Source organism: Podarcis pityusensis (assembly GCF_964106645.2).
Source record: "Podarcis pityusensis genome assembly, chromosome: 4".
Classification (NCBI taxonomy): Eukaryota; Metazoa; Chordata; class Lepidosauria; order Squamata; family Lacertidae; genus Podarcis; species Podarcis pityusensis.
This window is the reverse complement of record NC_138027.1, coordinates 77,311,411-77,330,979: the sequence shown is the minus strand read 5'-3', so window position 1 is coordinate 77,330,979 and position 19,569 is coordinate 77,311,411. Positions and strand designations below refer to the sequence as shown.

The 19,569-nt window shown below is 42.2% G+C and overlaps 1 long non-coding RNA gene across 1 annotated transcript in view; it reads right to left on the bottom strand.

Annotated features, from left to right (window-relative positions):
* Positions 1 to 892: 892 nt before the first annotated feature.
* Positions 893 to 19,569, bottom strand: part of LOC308475928 — a 172,884-nt gene continuing 154,207 nt past the window's right edge. Inside the window, exons 3-4 of the long non-coding RNA XR_013985547.1 lie at positions 1,831 to 3,351; positions 893 to 1,584 (exon numbers count right to left, since the gene is read on the bottom strand). This is a non-coding gene — a long non-coding RNA (uncharacterized lncRNA). The remainder of the gene's footprint in view (positions 1,585 to 1,830; positions 3,352 to 19,569) is intronic.

Below are 19,569 nucleotides of genomic sequence, written 5' to 3'. Positions count from 1 at the left end.
AATTGCCCCGTGGGGTGTGTGCCCCATGTTGGGAACCATGGCTCTAGATGTTTTGGACATCTTTTAGCCCCCGCCAACACGGAGGGGAGTTGGACGGCAAAGCATGTGGATGCCACTAAGTTGGCAAAGGCTGAGTTAAGCAATCTGAAGGTCTTGATGTAGCGGTTGTGGTGGGGCTCTTTAAGTGCGTTCCTTTCCTAATTTCAAAATGTGGCAAGCCAACCCATTGCTTGTTCTGTTTAATGGGCACCCTGGAATCCTACCCCAAAGTCCTGCACTGTAAACATCCCTGTTCAACTAGGACGGCAGTTCCTTTTGCACTGTTTTGGTTCAAGCGGACGGAAGATCAGATACATGGCTTGAATGGGAGAATTTCAACCCACTCACATTTTGCAAAATTGCACAGTGAGGCAGGCCAGGTGGATAGGTCAAATTTGCTGACATCTCCAAGAACTGGAGAATCTGTATGTGCCGCACTTTGCATGGATGTTTATGGAGCTCTGACTATTGGACTACTATGGAGAACCTCCTGCACATGTGGGGATCTGGACAATAAAAAGCATTTTACATTCATCACATATTTCTGCTTAATGCATTCCTCCTCTTATTCATGAGTAACCAGCTTGTTCTGTATAGGGGAAAAATCTAACTAAAGTAATTAGTTCATCATAGGTGTGCCTAATGTGTATTGTCACAAATTAAAAAAAAAAGCAAAAATGCCACTTAATCTTTTTTATCTGTGCTTAATGGGATCAGGAAGCTATTTTCATAATTGAGTAGTGTTGTCTTTTGGGGGGGAAATTCACCCAAAATTAGTGACACCAACATAATATAGGTACTTCACATGAACGTGACAGTAAAATAAACACAAATCATACAAGAAACAATTAGATTGTGAATGAACCCATTAATTTATTAACAAATATAAATACACACAATAATTTGAGGTAATTTATAAGGTCACACTCGTTTAATACACAGGTTGGTAGGCAATGTGTAAGGTACCAGCTAGCCGCAACAGAAAGGGAAATCCAGAGTTCCTTCCTCAGCATATGAAACCCACAGTTCTTGAAAGGTTTGGGAGGGCAACTTTTTTCTACTGCTGAGCCACAATAGCTCAGGGATTGCCAAAGCATTATAACCATCAGAGGTAGTGCTTCACCTGCACTGCCTCCTTCCTGATCAGTCTTGCTCTTGTCTTCCTTCCACCCACATGCCCTCATTGTTCCAAGCTGGCCTCTTTCTGCTGCCAACCTGCTGTTTTCTCACATTCTGCACTATCCATTGGCCAAATTTCATGATGGGTTTTTACCGCAATAGACTTTTGGCCACGTGGCCATGCCTTTTGATGGATCCTTGGTTGTTCGATCCCACTTCTACATACATTTCTCAGAGGTTATGCACATCCGTTGTCATCCAACCCTTACATTCCACATGGGGCCCCTGCTCAAACCACTGCCATTTCGCTACTAGGCTAAGCTCAAGGTGATGGTTTGGGTGTAGAAAGCCCTATACAGCTATCTGAAAGATCATCTTACCCCTTATATACCCAATCAATCATTGCACTCCACAGGTGAGGGTCTCCTACAAATGCCATCTTATCACACAATGAAAGAATTGTTCCTTTGGTGTTGTGGCAGCAACCCTTTTGAATCTCTTCCCCTTGAATATTAGACAGGCACCGTCTTTATTGTCATTTTGGCACCTACTGAAGACACACACACACACACACACACACACACACACTCACACTCACACACTTGTTGTTTACCACCCAGGCCTCCTTTGGGAGGAAGGGCAAGATATAAATTTAATAACAAGCAAACAAACCAACAAATCGGTCCTCTGTGTTGATGAGAATTATTCTAAAGTGAGAACCTGTGGATTCTCTCACACCACACTGTTCCTGCTTCAGGTAAGGTTCTATGAAGTTTCTTGAACTTGTCATGCAGAGATAAAGGAAGCTACCTTTCCCACAATTACTTCTTCTGCATATATATTAAAGCCATGGACACCTTCTCTTCCTTGGCAACGGAAAAACACAAGGAAATGGACATATCTCATGTGTGTACCAAAATATGGACATTACATAAGAGTGGGTGATATAAAGTCAAAACAAATGGCCACTTTGGCCACCTACCATTTTGAATGGTTCATGGTTTTCTACTACATGGTTTCAAACATTATGTGATTTTTTGGGGAGGCCACATATTCTCATGTGAGGTAAAGCAGATCTTCCCCATATTCTCCATGTGGTTTGTTGCAGCTATCTGCATTAATTAACTGTGGCTGGTGATGTTGAGCAGAGAAGGTATTCCTTCAGATTTCCTGCTAGAGACTCCTTCCCTTCTTGTCTTTTCTTCCACCTCTTCCCACCCACCCCCACTGCTTTCTAGATTTCACAATATCAAATGTCACTTTTCAACTGTGAAATATTTACCTGCTGTTTTGGTGAGAACCTATGTAAAAAAACCACCACCATACTATGACCAAACTTTTCAGAACAGAATAAACCAGAGGTAGCGATCAAACCTATCCATTCTTAAGGAAATCAGCCCTGAGGGCTCACTGGAAGGACAGATCCTGAAGCTGAGACTCCAATACTTTGGCCACCTCATGAGAAGAGAAGACTCCCTGGAAAAGACACTGATGTTGGGAAAGATGGAGGGCACAAGGAGAAGGGGATGACAGAGGACGAGATGGTTGGACAGTGTTCTCGAAGCTACCAACATGAGTTTGACCAAACTGCGGGAGGCAGTGGAAGACAGGAGTGCCTGGCGTGCTCTGGTCCCTGGGGTCATGAAGAGTCGGACACGACTAAACGACTAAACAACAACAAAAGCGATGGTGAGAAAATACAGCAGTGGCACATGGATGGATCAAGAGAACTAATCTGTCACTAACAGGTAACTGGGGATGAAGGAACATCAACCACAGAATACTGTGTAAGACCAACCTTGATCTGCATTAACACATATTTAAGCAACATGCATCTTCCTGGCATTTCTCTCTTGGTAAGTTGGCTGTTCACATTCACCTATAAAAACACAACATATTTTGGTGCTTGTCCTTATTTCAGATATCAACTCTTCCTTGAGATGCTCTCTGGAAGTTTCTTGTGCTCCCACTGTAGTGCTGAAATGCCAGAGCAGAGAACGGATCGGTGCCTGTGCCTGTGCCCTGCCCATTTAAACAACAAGGTAGACAAATGGGGTTTCTGAATTCAGCTAAAATAAATTTTGAATCTGTTCATTCAGATCAGGTATGTTGCCTCTGGAGGCCCAAGATCTGTCCCTCAAGAGCTTTGTCCTCATCATTAATTGTCAAGCATCAAGCAGACGAAATCCAAGTCTGTGGAGAAAAAAGCAATTAGATATTTTAGGCAGTGATAAAAACACCACAAATAATCAATTTCTATGGCATTAGCAGCTACCAGGTCCAGGAAAAGTCTATAAAAGCTAGAATTTATTGCAGAACACCAGCCAGCTTACAAAGCATTGATCCTTAGTAGTATGCATAGATTGCTGGATTTTAAGAGGAATTCCTAATGATTCTTACCTTTCGTAAAAGTGGGGGTGGGGTGGGGTGGACACTGAAGGAAAGAGAAAACACAGCAAGGGAAAAAACTAGGCTAATAATGCCTGTTAAACTGTATTTGTTTACTTTCTATAAGAAACCCACTAGTAAATTGTTTGGAGGCAATTAGATGTAATCTGATGCATAGAACCTCATAAAAGGGGAACAGTTAATTGCAGTAATAACACATTACTTAAAAAACACACCACATTTATTGTTCTTATTTTAAAGATTGTTTGCCACACCTGGAAAAGAAAAGGAGGAACAGAAATACATTTCTGAATGTAATGGAAACCTAGAGCTGCTCTTTTTTCTCTTTTTTTTTTGGAAAAACACATACATCCCCTCTTTGTGAAAGTTAATGCCAGACGGTACTTAAATTCGTATTAACCTTTCCAATACTCTTTATTTATGTTAAATAATCCCACATTAGACTCTTGCTCACACTACACAAAATGAAAATGGAATGAATAACACTCATTAGAAAGACTAATTTACCTACTTAACTTTAAAGACATTGCTGGGTAGCTTTGAAAATTGAATATAGAGAGAGCAGCCACTGGCAACCTGGTGCCCCCCAGATGTTTAGGACTACAGGCATGCCCTCAAACATTTCTCAGATGAAAATCTGGACATCTGGAAGCTTCTCCAGCATTTGATCTCACCGCACACATAGACGTCATCTACATCAGTCCCCTTGAGCCAATTGCGACATCTCTGCCAAACTTACCTCATAAGATTGTCACAAAGAAAAAATGTGTGAGGGAAGGGATTGTGTACAACACCTTCAGCAGATAAATAGAAGGAATTAAGATTTTGGCTGTAAGCTGCCTTGAGTCCCTGTCAGGGAAAAAGATGGGATATAATAATAATAATAATAATAATAATAATAATAATAATAGAAACTGTGAAAATGATCAGGAGTAAATCCTGTGGGACTTGGTTCTGAGTGAAAATGTTTAGGATTGCAATATAAGGCTGCCTAGTCTTTACCCAGTTACCTGGGAGTCAGCTCCATTGAATACACTGGGAGTTACTTCTGAGTAGGTGTCCTACGGCTCCATTTACCATAAAGGAATAAACACTCCATGTGTTTCCTAAAAAACGGCTGGCTGTGGAAGCATTGCAATTAAAGAATTTAAAGTGGATTGGTGACATTTTCCTTCACAAGTATAGGAAGGGCTTCGTATGCCAGCTTCAACGTTTCCTTCATTTGGTGCAATTATTTTATTATCAGTATAAACAGGACTTTGTTTTTCCACGCACCACTTTTAGTTGTTCTCCAAGACGTGGTGGAGAGGAAAAAGGAAAACGGGGATAATCTGGGATCAAATAAAAAACCAAGATGGCTTCTGTAATTCTGGGACTGTCCCTGGAAAATCAGGACACTTGGAGGGTATGTGACAAGTCCCATCAGCTCCAATCAGCAAGGCCTTCTGTCTCAACAAGAGACATTGAGGAGCTAGCAGCAGTATTATACTGAAACTGAAAGAGCTGCATAGGGTACACCTCAAATACCTCTAGAATTCCAGCATGAGGAGTGGTTTCAAACATTTTTAATCAATTCCCAGTTACACAAACTGAGAGTGACATTGCAGTAATGTACATGTGTACGTAGAAGTAAGCTCTACTGTGTTCAGTGGTACTTACTCTGAGGTAAATGCTTATAAGATTGCAGAGAACTTGCTTAGCTGGCTTTGGGAAGGCAGCACAAGGGCTGTGGGGGAGTATCAAATTTTGGGCATGCTGTTCCCTTGGACAACAAGGCAGTGTGCAGCCCACCCATGTGGAAGTGCTCTTGTGGCCCCCTTGGTATGAAAAGTTGGGCCGCCATGCATCTATACAGGCATAGGCAAACTCGGCCCTCCAGATGTTTTGAGACTACAATTCCCATCATCCCTGACCACTGGTCCTGTTAGTTGGTGATGATGGGAGCTGTATTCCCAAAACATCTGGAGGGCCAAGTTTGCCTATGCCTGATCTATACAATTCAACTGCACTCAGGTGCCACGTGGAAGCCCTCACGACTATATTTTGAGGAGCAGGCAACCATTGTACACAACTTTACCTGGCCTGAACAAATTGTGACCCACCAAACGTATATTATGGTCATATGTTACAGTCCAACCACCCCTTCCTAGGGTTTTGCCACCACCCTGAGAATTTGTCCAGGATGGCAGGGGTAGGCAATGTGCCGGTCAGATCTTTTCAAGAGAATGCATTGAAATGTCAGAAGGTATGAAACGCGAGCTCTGCTTTAGAGGTGGTGTTGGTGTCCAGGAGTGTGTGTGTGTGTCGGGGGGGGGGGAGAGAATAGAAATTAATCCAAAACGTATCAAGTTCACCCATTAAATCCTCGCAGTAGTGAACTGCTCAGTAGTGGTGCTAATAAAAACAACAACAGCCTGGCTTACGGAATGCAAATGAGGCAGTGAAAAAGCAAAACGAGAACCCACCGCCAACCAGCCACCCTGTTGGGGTTATGGTATTTACTCAATCTGTACGTTAGCTGCAGCCCCACACTTGCAAGCCCTCAGATATGCTCACACAGCAGTGGAGGGGAACCTGACAGCGACACTTGGCATGCAATCATAACATTCCCTGGCACACTCTCTGAATGCCATGTGGAGCTATTTGTACAGTTAGGCAGAGACCCCTGCAGCACAGGAAATGCCATCGGAAGTACCGCTGACCCTGCTTGGCCTCTGGTGCGGCTCTGCTTCCCGACTTATCACTGGCCCGAATTCAAACGCGATCTCTGGAGAAAGCAAATCAATTGAACACATGTTTGGTCTGAAAAATGCCATTTTTTTGGGAAGAGGCGGAGATATTCCCTTACACCAGAGCGTTTTCCTTGCCCTGAAGATTTGTCAAGTGCAATTGAAGGCACGCACATCACGGCGCGTTGCCGGTGCCAGGAGAAAATAATTTCAATGTGTCCTTTAGTGCTCTGATAAAATACAGGCAGGCAGTGTTGAAACAAGATGCCCTGCGAAAGTCCCAAACACTCTGGCATTCTGCGTTTCTTATACATTTGGGATGGGGCCAGAGCGGCAGGTTTTGCGTAAGAACCAAGAGAGCAACTCCACAAACTTCTCCTCTCGTCTCCTAGACAGTTGTTTTTAAGCGGAATAATCGATGTGTCTCTTGCTCGCACAAACTCATCTTGGAAAAGCCATGTTTAAAGCAACCTGGTAATCTGGGTAGCTGAAGAATAAATGATGAACAAATATACATCACAAATGAATTTATGCATTCATTTTCTTTTCTGCAAGTCACAGAATCATATCACCTAGTCCAACCCCCATGGTGTGTTTCTGCTAAAACATTTCACAAATACACCAAGAAGTCATTGTTGGCACAACCATTATATTTATCATTTAGGTCTTGGAGGTGATTTTCCACTGTACCAATTTTTCAGTGTGGTCTCCAGATTATTAATATGCTTCCCAGATGAGTTCATTGGGCCCCTCCTTGCCTACTTTTAAGCGGGTATGAAAAACTATATCGTTTTGGTGGGCATTTCAAAGTTAATTTTCTTCTCTCTGTTTCTTTTAGTCCTGTTTCTGCTTGTTTCTTTTAAAATTGGCTTCTTGTTTGATTGTACTTGGTTTTGTTACATCAATTTACCTTAAGAGATTGCATGCCGTCTTGAATTGATACTTTGCCAAGGATGTTGCTTGGCATTTAAACAATATAAGTAAGCAAATAACATACATAAAATAAATGATCACTTCCCATTCTTTCTGAATTTCACCTGCACTTTATTAGCTAGCTATTACAGTAGAAATTCCTACTGAGGACAACTTGGCTTGGAATCTTTTTCTCCCCCCCCCTTTTTTTTATATATATAAAAAACATTTCAATAAACCTGCTCCTCTCAGTGTAACACTACGTCAGCCCTGTGCAAGACTGTTTTGAATGGATGAGGTTTCCTACGGTTTTGACCACCATTGCTGAAGGTAAACTCAAACTGTGAAGGTCAAACTCCCAGCCTCCCATTGAAAGTATTATAATACAGAGAATGTCCTGGAGTCAGATACTACTACTGATGCAATAGGGGCCTGACATATCCGAACCGCGGGAATACAAAAAGGGAGGTGTGAGGAGGTCGTGGAAATAAGTGAATGAAAGATGGGATAATGAAATTGTTTGATTTATTTTATTGTTTTTGTTTTGTTTTGTTAATTTGATGTGTTGTATTGTATTGTCTTTTTAGTGTTTAAGTTTTTGGAAAAATAATAAATATTTTTTTTTTTAAAAAAGACATATCCGAACTGCAAACAGCCAACAACATTTTAATCGTAACACCCTGAACGTTTTCTGCAGCATATAGAAGAAATAATGTGATCCACAGTGAGGAAATTAGTGGCAAGGGAACAGGAGAAGAGGAATCCCAAAAGAATCCAAAAGGAACACATTTTCCTGATGCCTTTCCTCTCACATCACCAAATGATACCCATATGAGAAGCTTCACACAACTGCACACAACTGCAAGCAGCGGAAAGGCAACATTTGCATGGAAAGGTCAAAGGACTCTTATGGATAAACAGCTTGATACACAACCCCCGTCCCTTAAAATTAAAGGGAATTACAATGCTATTTTTAAGGGGGAGGGGAATACTAAAAAGGGGAAACTGGTTGTGCTCAGCTAGAGGAAACTGATATATTTTCTTTCTTTCTTTCTTCCGGGGTGGGGTGGGGGTTTAGGGGGTTGCTTTTAGTACTTTCCGTGGTGCGAATTATTTATTTATTTATCCGCCAAGAACAAGGATTTCTGTTCTTTGATAGTTTGTTGTGTTTAAAAGACAGTGTAAAACTCTCCTCGCAAACAGTTGTTTACAGGGCGCTTTTCAGCACAAAGCTGTTTTAAAGCTCAATTGTGCATTTTGCAGATAAAGTGGGAAAACTAACTGAAGGCTGTATTGTAAGCAGCGGTTGCCGTGGAAACCCCAGTTTCAAGAGCTGGTTCTCCATTACCACTTAATTTAGGCTTCCTAATTGCATTCCGCTAAATCGGTAGCGACAATATCTGCAGAGCAAAACTGCATGCCCAGTCTAGCGCAAACCTCTTTGAAACAAGCTTTTTGAAAGCCAGGAGCTATAAAAACTCAGCATGACGCGGAGCATATGAGAAACCTGTAGTTCAAATGTACTGCTGCTTGCTTTCCCATCCTTAGTAACTTCAGTGTGCTCCACACCAATCTATTAGTTCAGTCTACCTTAAAGATCATAAAGCTCTGCCAAGTGGAAACTCATCTGTCCACCAACACGTTGGTGCAAAATAGATTTAATTGTACTCCTGACCCAGTATCATGTCCATCTTATTTTACTACACGCCAGCAGGTAGCCTGAGCGGAGGCTCACTTTTCCTTGAACTGCCCTTGCTCCTGCGGCACAAGGAGAACAATGCTTCCTCAGTTTAAATTATTTGCCACTGTTCAGCTGTGTAGCAAGCCAGACCGCCCATCTGTGGCCTGAAGAGAGCCTTGTCAGAACCACTAGACATAAAAGCATTCCAATTATCGACCACACGGCTTTAATAGAGGAGGCAACTAATATGATAGTGTAAGTGATTCTGCCAGTGAGACGCTCTCCGTCACTGTCAGATTAACACTTCAGTTAAACTCCTGTAAATCAGTCACATTATGCAGTTGCTCGAGGAATAAACACAGGCCCATTATGCTCAAAATTCCAGAGGGCTGCCCCCCTTCAATGGGGAGGTACATGGGATGTTCTATTAATCGACATTCCTTGTCAAGTTTATCACGGTGCAAGCACTAATGTGGGCATTGTCAGAAAGATTTAACTCACCAATGATGAGGTTCTGAAACGGACATCCAAGTGTACCATCATCTCCTGAGGCCTTCGATCTTCTGCATCTGAGAATGTCCCCTCTAACTCAGGCTGGGATTACTCCTGAGTGAACATGCCCATCATTGAACTTTATAGGTGGAAGGGGTTTGCGGAACTGATATTCAATGTGATCCAGTCATGGCCAGGTTTCCTTCTTAAAACCTTTAAAAGCTGAAAGCTCCTGGAGCACAAGCCTCACTTCTAGAGTCCTACTTTATCCAGCGGCTTCAGCAAATTATCGCATCAAGTTTCAGGTGCATGTTGTATTTGCAAATCACCGCTTCTTCTGCGTTTTACTTTCATTCACTTTGGCCAGTGTTTACAAAACAGTCTCAAGTCTTAATGCCTTTGATTAGTGGTCTACATGTCACACACCCAGACACCACCACCATTTAATGTTCCAGCCTGTCTTCTCTTTCTAAAATGGCTTTGTGACACCAGCACCTGAAACATGTCATTTATGGATTTTCAAAGTTGCTCAGCCCATTATTCTTACATGGAGGAGCTCAGGAGCACATTGTTCGTGAACAGAGAAGATCACACTGAGAACCGCCACAGGTTCTCAGCCACAGTAACTCTGTGGACAATTGAGTGCAGCACATAGCTTCAAGGAAGGCCCAGGTTTTTTAAATACAACTGGGACCTGTGAAATCGCAACAGCAGAGTGTGTGTCTCTGAACATACACAAAGCACCTTTATTTCACTGCTAAAACAAAGCGGTTGGTTCTCATCCATCTGGAATTAAGAGAGAAGTCATCTTTTGATGCGAGAGAATGTGTCTTCCAAGCAAGCCTACTGCTTTTAGGATTTATCATTGTCATTTCCTTGGAACGAGGTGACCAGCCCTGTACTTGTACTGCTGTAATTGAACTTATTCCTTGGAAATCAATATCAATTCTTTAATAAGATACAGTACACATGTTGTGTTATGACATCTCCTGCTTACCTTCTGGCCTGCTCTCTGTTTGGGATGCAGTTGGTTTGCATTGTGTTGGTTGCTCATTGGAGAGATAGCTTAATATTGAACGGCTCAGAAATCCAGGTTTGCAAAGTAGATTTTTCAGACATACTATCTATACGGCACATAGGACCAGATAGACAGGTGGTGCCTTAGGGTCTCAATGCATGAATGAGCTAATGGTTTCAGAAGGCACCATTTAGATTTGCCAGGTTCTGGGAACATTTTGGGTCAAGGGGCTAGGGGTGGGAATCTGTACAAAGGAGATGGGCTCCACTCGAACTGTAATGGAACCAGACTGCTGGTGCTTAAAATCAAAAAGGGTTGCACAGCAGCTTTTAAATTAACTTCTGGCAGGAAGCTGACAGGTGCTGGTTTGGGAGGCATCTGCCTCAGGAGAAATCATCCCTCCGGAATGACATTCCAAATGTTCTGTGAACTCCAAATGGAGGACAGGGGAGAATGTGACAATGAACGCATGGAAACGAATGGGAGTGAATAAAAAAAAGAAGACTAAAAGGTCACAGGAGAGATCATTCACAAAAAACAAGTTTGTAAAGAGGGGCCAGAGTGTACAGTTTATGTGCAAATTCTAGAAGCCTGAAAGCAAAGGTGCATGAATTACCCTGCTTGGCAATAAAAAAGAAGCAGGGATATAGGGAGCAGAGATACCTTCTCGTGCTCAGGTTCTGGGAATCTTCACTCTCAGTGTATCTCCTGATGCCCATGTTGTTGTTGTTTAGGCAGCAGGTGGAGACCCTTTTGTTCCCCCAGGTCTGATAGCATTCATTTGTTTTTTGTTGCTCTGCTACTTTTATATGATGATGAATGGAAAGATACAGCTACGTGACACCAGCATACTAATGTCCACATCCCCAGATGGAAGCTCCTGATGTTTGGTTTGCCAGCTACGGCAGTGGGCCAGGAAAGCTTGGCATCATATGTCCGTGCTCTGGTGACCTCCTGCTTTAACTATTGTAATACACTGGATGCAGTGCTGTGCTTGAAGATGGTCCAGAGACTGAAGCTAGGGCAGAATGCAGCTGCTAGGTTGGTAACTGGGACAGTGTGATGGGACAATGTGTCACCAGTCCTGAAAGCTCTGCACTGGCTGCTGGTGACTTAAAGGTAAAGGGATCCCTGACAGTTAAGTCCAGTCACAAACGACTCTGGGGTTGTGGCGCTCATCTCACTTTACAGGCCGAGGGAGCCGGCGTTTGTCCACAGACAGTTTTTCCGGGTCATGTGGCCAGCATGACTAAGCCGCTTCTGGCGCAATGGAACACTGACACCAGAGCAGCACACGAAAATGCCATTAACCTTCCCACCAGAGTAGTACCTTTTAATCTACTTGCACTTGTTTTTGGCGTGCTTTCGAACAGCTAGGTTGGCAGGAGCTGGGACCAAGCAACGGGAACTCACCCCATCGCGGGGATTCGAACCACCGACCTTTTGATCGGCAAGCCCAAGGCTCAGTGGTTTAGACCACAGCACCACCCATGTTCCAGCTGGTGATTTACCAAGCCCAATTTAAGGTGTTAGTACTTGGGTAGAAACCCTAAGTGACTTGGGACCTACAGTAAGTACCTAAAGGAGTGACTCCCCCAATATCAACCATCTTGGACCCTGTTGGTGGTGCCATCTTTGGCTGTTGTCCTTTGGCCTTGACCTGTGGCAAGGCCTTCTCAGCAGTGGTCTCTCATTTCTGGAATGCCTTCCCTGGTGAGGTGCAACTGCCTCCCTCATTGTTAACTTTCAGGAGAAATTGAAAGGCATTCATGTTTACCCAGGCACTTGATGGTTGAGAAATACTGGCCACGGCAACATTGGAATTGGTAAATATGAGGGTATGTGATTGCTTTACAAAGGTATTACATGGTCTAAATGTATTAGATGGTTTTTAATTGTTTTCAAAAGCTTTAAAGTTTTTTTGTTTTTATTTTAAATTATAGTATTTTATGGGTAAAACCTCAGTGCCTAGGACTTGCCGATCGCATGGTCGGCAGTTCGAATCCCCGTGGCGGGGTGAGCTCCCGTCTTTCGGTCCCAGCTCCTGCCCACCTAGCAGTTCAAAAGCACCCCGAAGTGCAAGTAGATAAATAGGTACCGCCTTATAGCGGGAAGGTAAACAGCGTTTCCGTGTGCTGTGCTGGTGCTGGCTCGCCAGAGCAGCTTCGTCACGCTGGCCACGTGACCTGGAAGTGTCTCCGGACAGCGCTGGCCCCTGGCCTCTTAAGTGAGATGGGCGCACAACCCTAGAGTCGGACACGACTGGCCCGTACGGGCAGGGGTACCTTTACCTTTATAGTATTTTAACATTTTGATGTTTTCTGCACAGCCTGGGCTCCTTTGGGAAGTAGAGTGGGATACAAATGCAACCAACCAACATATAAATTCAGTGGTCATCATCCAACACATCAAATAGGCTACAACTTTGATGCCATTTTTGACACATGTGATGTGAGGGATGGACCAAAGAAAGGGTATGTGTGCAGTGCACCCCTTCCCCAGCCATGGTTGGGCCACCATCTGAGTAAAGCTTGGATTGGTGGTGGCAATTGCTCCCTGCAAGAATGGTGGTGTTATTTACAGAACAAAAGACGTTATATGTCAATTGCCTTCAAGAAATTGACACCACTTCTAACTTGTACCCTCAGTCCTGCTCATGACTCTCTCTCTCTCTCTCTCTCTCTCTCTATCTGGATAGAGAAAGAAACTTTGGGGTTAGCTAAAATGAGAAGATGGCAGCAGGAGCAAAAGAAAAGATTTTTTTTTTAAAAAAAAGAAGGAATAAATCATGTAGAACACTGCAGTAGGCTCTTTTGTATGCATTAAACCTCATAAACCTAGCTCATAACTAGTGCCACGGAAGGGCGAGTGCCAAGACCCATAGGCCTGTTGAGAATAGGATACAAAGCAACTGGCCCTGGATTCAAACTCCGGTGCAGGAGCATCTCCCTTCAGCTGCTTATATAGAGAGCCAGTGTGGTGTAGTGGTTAAGAGAGGTGGATTCGTAATCTGGTGAACCAGGTTCGATTCCCCGCTCCTCCACATGCAGCTGCTGGGTGACCTTGCGCTAGTCACACTTCTCTGAAGTCTCTCAGCCTCACTCACCTCACAGAGTGTTTGTTGAGGGGGAAAGGAGATTGTTAGCCGCTTTGAGACTCCTTAGGGTAGTGATAAAGCAGGATACCAAATCCAAACTCTTCTTCTTATATGAGTATGCTGCCAAATGGTTTGGTGGGCACCCATTTCTCCTACTGCATCAATCTTCTCCTGCTGTTCCTCCTACTGTCAGATTTGTGTCAAGCTGAAGGGATTTGCAAGATCAGAGGGCAGCACAGATAATTTCTGGGACTCTGAGGCATGCATAAAACAATGTCTCTGGGATGAGCCGTGCAAATCAGCTCTTCTCTTCATTTATACACATACATATGTGGTCTCCTTCCATCAAAGAAATAATGGCAGTGTGAAGAGACCAGTGGGAGGTGTGCAGAGGTGTTGATAACAAAGGTCCCCATGCTCCCATCCATTGCAGAGCAGGAGGACAGAGGAACTGGGAGGGCTGGGGGAAAGGGAATGCTGAAAAGAAACATGTCACCCCCCCCTTACAAAGAGCAGAGCCAAAATGGCACGTTTCCTTTTCTTCTGAGTTCTTGGGTGACCTTCTGCAGGAATGAATGAGTGCTTGGCTTGCCATAGGCTTTGAGGGAAAGGTGTCAGGGCAGAAATGGAGCCAGAAACAATTGTTCTATATGGTACATGCTTCCCAGTGGTTGGCACACTTCCCAGGAGATGCCTCAATGTGAATTAACAAACATCAACACTTCCAAGAAGTCACGAGGAGCTGTGTTATCCAGATGATATGGCTCGTTTTTCCCCTAGAGATAGAATGCAAGAAATATGATAGGACCTTAATGCCAAGGAGGTGGCAATTTTATTAGCAATCTCAAACATGAAGGTTTCATTGGACCGACCCACTGAGTTTTTATTTTTACAGTAATACTCTAACTCAGGTTAACAACTTTGCTTCAGGATGAGAACAGAAATCGTGTGCCAGCAGCGTGGCGGTAGCAGGAGGCCCCATTAGCTAAAGTGGTGCTTCAGGTTAAGAACAGTTTCAGGTTAAGAACGGACCTCCGGAACGAATCAAGCACTTAACCTGAGGTACCACTGTACTAGCAAGAAAAAAGAGTTCACTAGTGACGCAAGCAATTTCAGAGGGTGCCGAGCCATAATTAGGGATGTACTGGATTAGATAATCTTAACATGTAAAAGGTGACATCCAATTAGCTCAGATAGAGCTAGTACAAAATTATTGCACTTAAGCCTTAATTTCAGTGAGTCTAACCTGAGTAGGGCTAGCATTGGGTATTGCTCTTAGGGAACATACATATTAAATCTGAGCAGCCCTGGAGTTTTGTTACAAATAATTTTTTGGACGCCATCCAAATTTCAATCTTTCCATGGATTCTTCTTTTTAAAGCAGCAGCTAGATCAAGGCTTAATGAGTATGTGATATAATTACTTCTCCTAGCGTTGGAATTATGCCACATATTCAGTTATTGAAGTCAAGCTCTGCTGTGGAATCCCTTCCCTGCGGCAATGCCGTGACGACTGTTGCCCTGATTGTGGTATCGTTGCCGAAAATCAGCTTGAAAGTCAGCATGGTGTCTGTTTGTTATCCGTAGGCTTAAAAGATCTACTTTTTGGCCAATGGGACGAAATGAGAGATCTCCGCAAATGTTCACAGTGGCAGTAAATCTTTTATTGTACAGCTTCCATTTGCAAATATCAGCTTTCATAGTCTCAAACTAGCTATTTAAATATTCTCACTAGCTTAAATTTCCTCCATCTCATCGGCTGGATTTTCCTGTGGTCTGGCCAAGCCCATTTTGTAAGGAATAGATTCTGTAGTTGCCGTGTCGGATTGTGGCAAACACACACATACACTCAGACGGCAAGATGGGAAATGTTGCCATACACTGAAGCTTATTGCCTCATTACTCTTCAAGTCTTTATGAGCAGGGGTGGGGAAGCCTTTTAATTGTATTACTTAACTGTTTAATTAAGGGCCATTACTATAACAATTTCATTCTATGCAAAATATATGTCAAGACGACATTAGCCTGCACAATGAAACACGCAGCTATAAGGCTATGCAGAAATACAGGTTAAGCACATGACTCCCCTCCCCCTGGCTTTTTGCATATGGGCCTTTGGACATTGACTAATTGTACTGCTCATCGCTGTCTCCCAACTGTATACTTCTTGCATGCGCTCCAAAAACGAAGTATTGCATTTACAAAGTTTACATTCCTTGCAGACTCCAAAGCTACTGAATCTGGTGGCGTCAAGTCAATCATGGTTTGTAGTGCTCTTCAAGGTCTAAACATCAAGGAATGTTTGAAGAAAATCACTTTGGAGACTTTCATGTGATGAAGGTTTAAAATCTAGCCTCTTCTGTGAGAAGGTTCACAGGTCAGAAACAGGGAGAAGAATGTTTTAGCATGTCACGATTAGTGGCATATTTTCAAAAGATTATAGCTGGATTACTTGATAACCAGGAGCTCTTAGGTGGTATAAAATACACACATATCCACATCCCTGTACAGATTTTAGTCATTTTAGCACCATATTCTGGAAACGTGTTGGAAGAAATCATTCTTTGACTTATTTTAATAAAGGTAAAAATTATGTTCCCACTCTTTTTTACAATCTGCAACTGACTAATGCATACGGCAACTAAATGTGACAGATTATATAAGCATCCCATCAAATAATGGTTTATATCATACAACCTTTTGAAATCAGCATCCCACAGAGAAAATTTCCTGTCCAGCTTCAGAACTATTTAAAGCATTCCAGGACAGTGGCATCTCTTTTAAGACTTTATTGAAGTTCATAACTTCCAAAGGGAAGACTATGATAGTGTTTGGTTTTCTTCCTTCAATTTTTTCCCTTAAATGTTTTACCTAAAGGCAAACACACTCCCCCTTGTTTCAAAGTAAACTTTCAAATCAGTGTTTGTGTATTCTTGAAGATACTTACTCAAGAAGACCATTTTGGTTATTAATCATTATGGGTCACTTACTAATATTTGTGCAATTAGTGGGTATTCATCTGCATTTTAGTGTGAATTTCTCCTAATAAATGCATTTTTATATGCAATTTTCCTTAATATAATGCATTTTTTTGTTATTTTCACTAACAGATGCACTTTTATGCACCTCTTTACACTGCTACATTCATTTTTGTAAGCATCACTGGGCTGCAGAATTGCACTACAAAATACTGAGAAGTGCAAATTTTGAAGGACAACTCTCTTTTTGGTTTGTGCATTCTTTCAGGAAGTGCAAATTAGGTAGGTTCACCTTTAAATGTTAACTGAACCAAATTGCCCCTCTTAAATCCCGTGAAATATATGGATGCAAGTCCCACTGAGTTCAGTAGCAATTTCTCTGCCCATCAGACAGAGAACAGCTACATGACATGTGTTGCACTAGTTGCCAGCAAAATACTTCTAATTTTAAAAAGGGACTTGGGAACCTTATAACTTTAAAAATATACAACAGATCTTCACCATACCACTGAAGATATTTCCATATGCCCTGGAAATACCCTTGAATTTTGACATAATCTAAACCAGCAGAAGGAGAAACTGAAGGTATGTTTTGATCTTGAATGTGTAGACAGTCCCAGGCAGTGGGATGCCTCTAGTTCAAAGCAAAAGAGCTGAAGTGATAGAATTCAGCCATCTTATATCAAATTTATATGAAATCCAGTTTATACCTCTTATCAGATTGATTCTCTATGCTAAATTTCATAGATATTGGACAAATCGTCTTTACGTTCCCACATCCTGATGGACAAAGTTCATTTGCACTTCTTTCTGCCTTTGACTCTTATGTGGTCATATGGTCACTCCCATATGTGACCATTTAAAAGCAAATAAAGAAAAAAACCCAGGATCTGGGTTCAGCAGAAGACCAGCTGCCTGACTCAGTTTTGAGGCATTGGGCTAAGAAGAACTTCTATCATATTGAACTTTAAAAAAAGAGCTTCCCTTGATCTGCAGATCTACTGTCAAGGTAGCATTGCTGGGATGCGGGTGGCGCTGTGGGTTAAACCACTGTGCTGCTTGGGCTTGCCGATGGAAAGGTTGGCGGTTCGAATCCCCGCGACAGGGTGAGCTTCCTGTTGTTCCGTTCCAGCTCCTGCCAACCTAGCAGTTCGAAAGCACGCAGTGCAAGTAGATAAATAGGTACTGCTCCGGTGGGAAGGTAAAAGGTGTTTCTGTGTGCTGCTCTGGTTTCACCAGAAGCGGCTGAGTCATGCTGGCCACATGACCTGGAAAAACTGTCGGCAGAAGCGGACAAATGCCGGCTCCCTCGGCCTGTAAAGTGAGATGAACACTGCAACCCCAGAGTCGTTTGCGACTGGACTTAATTGTCAGACGTCCCTTTACCGTTACCTTACCTTTCTACTGAGCACAATCCAGAGAAAGTTAAGGTCCATTGAAATCAATCTCCAGAGGTAAGGATTTCACACCCATTCATTTCAGCGGGGTTCAGGCATGTTTAACTTTCTCTGAACTGTACATGATATGTTTCCAAACTATGCTATGTAATAATCTGTCTCCATACTTAAATGTTTGACTTGAACATCAATCTCGCCACAAAATGCCTGGCATGCAGTCAGCGCCGAAGAAGCTGATAAGAAATGAGTAAAGGGTAGACACTGTAAGGTCGCTGGAATCTTCGCGAAGTGTGCCTTTTAAATTTTACCAGCTTCAAATTTTCACTTAACTCGGAAATGTGATAATACACAAAATGGAGCAAAACCCAAGATACCCAAATTGACTTAATTTGTGACAGGATGATAACAGGATGGGAATTAATAGCCTGGTAATCAAACTAATACATCTTTTCTAAAGAAAAAAAATATGAATAAAAGGCTTTTAGCTTTTGAGAAATGGAATCCTATTGTAATTAGATCATGAACTAGGGCCTTTCAGTGCTGAAAATTCAAACTGTGCACAATTTAAGTGGCACCTTTTAATTCTTCCACAGCATATACTAATAGAAAACTCTGCTCTGTTTTTCTTTGTGTGAACCCAATCACATCACATCAAATTATACAACTAATTAACACACACTCCTTAAAAAATTGCATATTATTTTGGCAAGCCAAATTAACGCCAGTCCCCTGAAACCATGTTTAGTAATTCCCATTGACTGTAGTAACGCCTACTATTGAGAGACGGTCTAATCAGCTACAGGCTCTCCTGCTGATGAGCTGAACCAAGGAACCAGATGTTTCTGCCTTCTAGGCTAATGAAAATGTCATAGATGTTTCCCCCTCCATCTCAATGAAGAAATAATTCCATCATGGTCATGATCTAGGTAGTCCTTGCCTGTTTCTTGCTGATCTCTTTGGCACAACTGGAAGGAGCGAAAACATCTACTACATACATACAGTACAAACCCTCGTGATTCGATATACATACAATTATATAAATATATATTTCTTAAAAAAAATAATTGCTCAGATATTTTACAGATGCACAGCTGTTCCATGTCTGCGAAGACTTTCTTACCAGAAAGTCTGAAAGACATGGAGAAAGATAAACCTCATTGAGGAAATTATATTTCCATCTCACATTATATTGTATATACAAGCTAGCGAAATATGTTTTCTGTTTATGGGCAAGAGATCTCGCTAGCATTAAATTACTTAATGAGATGTCTCATGCAATTAAAATAGGCATACCATTTGCATTAACGTTTTAAAGCTTGGTTATTCTGGGAGGGTTGGTTTACTTGAGTTTAAATAGGTGATAATGAGCGTGATGAATCAGTCTGCTTAAAACTGCGTACTGTGTAACTGTCTAGTAAAATCTTAATATTAAACTGCATAACACACAGCACATTATAAATGCCTTTGGTATGGTGTTATTCTACCTTGTTTATCAGATGATGGATCTGAAATTAACTACGAAGATACATGGAAGAGTTCATTTAAGATTCTAAAACTAATGTAACTGAGAATCTCCCTCCCCCATAACACACAAATATAGCCCACACAACTGATTGTGCTTTATGTGTGTCTAGCTCTGTACTCAATTGTAGCTTTGAAGTATATCTCGAAAACTGCTGCTGTTATTATTATGCCTGGT